The following is a 1,829-nucleotide window of genomic DNA, read 5'->3' as shown; positions in this document are numbered from 1 at the left end:
GCTGGACCTCCACTGCTGTATATGGAAGGACTTCATAACTTTTTCATACAGTCTGGGTGTGATATTCGACCCTTGATCTGACTGTAGGTAGACCCACCTGGATAAAACACTATTCTTAGTAGTAATGCGTCTGAGGAGAAAAGCTCTGGGATATCAGGTAGCCACGTCAACTATAGTTAACAGAAACTTATTACCCTGTTTAGACTTTGGAATGGGACCTACTATACTGAAAGGCTCTGTTAATAGTGAGAAAGGCTGCAAGGGGTGTGGTGTGATGCCAATTCCGGGCTTACCTCTTACTTGGCAGATATGACATTACTGGCACTAACGACTAATATGTCGTTTCATTTTCCGGCAATAAAAATGAACAAAAATCTTGTGATAAGTCTTTTCGATTCCCAGAAGGACCACTAATGCCATGTGCAATATTTAAAACATCAGTACGAGGGAACTTTGGTATTATACGTTGATGTAAGGTCTTACTAGTGCCGTCTGCAGATATATTATAGGGCTAATATTTACGCATAAGAATGCCTGACTGGCGATTATAGTTCGTATTGACATTTTCAAGTTCACTTATGTCAATACGTCTATCGTAAAATACTTTCATCCCAGGATCTTTACACTGTTCTTCATGGGCTTCACTTTAGTAACCGGAGTGCCTTTGAAATCCACTATATCAGAATTATCAGATGCAGACTTACTTAAAACTTTAGCAGGTGAATTGAAGAAATCTGCTAGTGTAAATTCATCAGTAATTCCATCACAAGGGCACTCCTCTGGCAATGTAGTGCCGGGAGTAAGCGCTTTGGTAGGAGGGGAGGATCTCGACTTGCAGTACGGGTGACAGCACACACTGGAAGAGGTTGGGATACTCCCTCTCTAAATCTAGTGTTGTTCTCTTTAGTGGAACAAGATAAAGCCACAGGTCAAGGCCACACCATATCGTCAACGAGATCATTACCCATAAGTGAAATGCCATCACTTGGTATCCTATCAACAACACCTAATCTTACATAACCAGATATCAAATCAGATTTGAGGTAAACTTCACAAATGGGTATACTCATGGACCCTATCAGTCCATTAATAATTGCCAGCTCTCCAGTGTAAAAGTCCAGGTCAGGAATGGTCTCTTTGAGCACCAGTGATATATCTGCAGCTGAAACACATGGGATAGTAACTAGGGGAGAAGACAATTCGTCGTCACTAGGAAATCCTGTAGAACAAAATGGTCTAAATGAAGGTGTCACACCTGTAGATTCAGCCATGGAAGAGGGGAAAGGCCAAAATCAAGTTTATCGCCATAATATTTAGACGCAACCTCTTTCTCCTTATTAGCAGTGACGAGAAAAATAGGTTTACCTTTGTCAACTGAATGCTTATTTGCCAGTTTGATGATATGACTGTTTCTTCAATAACAAAAGGAAAAATTCTCACCGCGAGAAGCAAAGTTCCTACTCTCACCACCTGTTTCTGACGACTTTGCATTTACAGTCCTGTGGGTATCTGGCAGTTCAGTCCTTCTGGCACTATACTCCATCCTCTTACCACTATGCTGGTTAGACTGGAATTAACGCTCATTAAATCTACAAGCGTAGTTCAGATTCGTGAGAGCGAGATGATCGGCGGCACTACCAACCTCGGCTAATGTGCGCAGACCACGCGCGTCAATGTGAAAGCGAACTTTTTACAGGCATACACTTCTTTATATTCTCGGCCATAAAGAGTTCTAGTAATTTATCGTACTCGAGTGCAGCAAGTTTACTCTCGACCCATTTTTTTACACAAAAGTCGCTTTTGGCAGACAATTTCAACAAAAGTTGGCC

Source organism: Penaeus monodon, chromosome 15, assembly GCF_015228065.2.
Source record: "Penaeus monodon isolate SGIC_2016 chromosome 15, NSTDA_Pmon_1, whole genome shotgun sequence".
In the NCBI taxonomy this organism is placed as follows: domain Eukaryota; kingdom Metazoa; phylum Arthropoda; class Malacostraca; order Decapoda; family Penaeidae; genus Penaeus; species Penaeus monodon.
Note: the sequence above shows the minus strand (reverse complement) of the source record.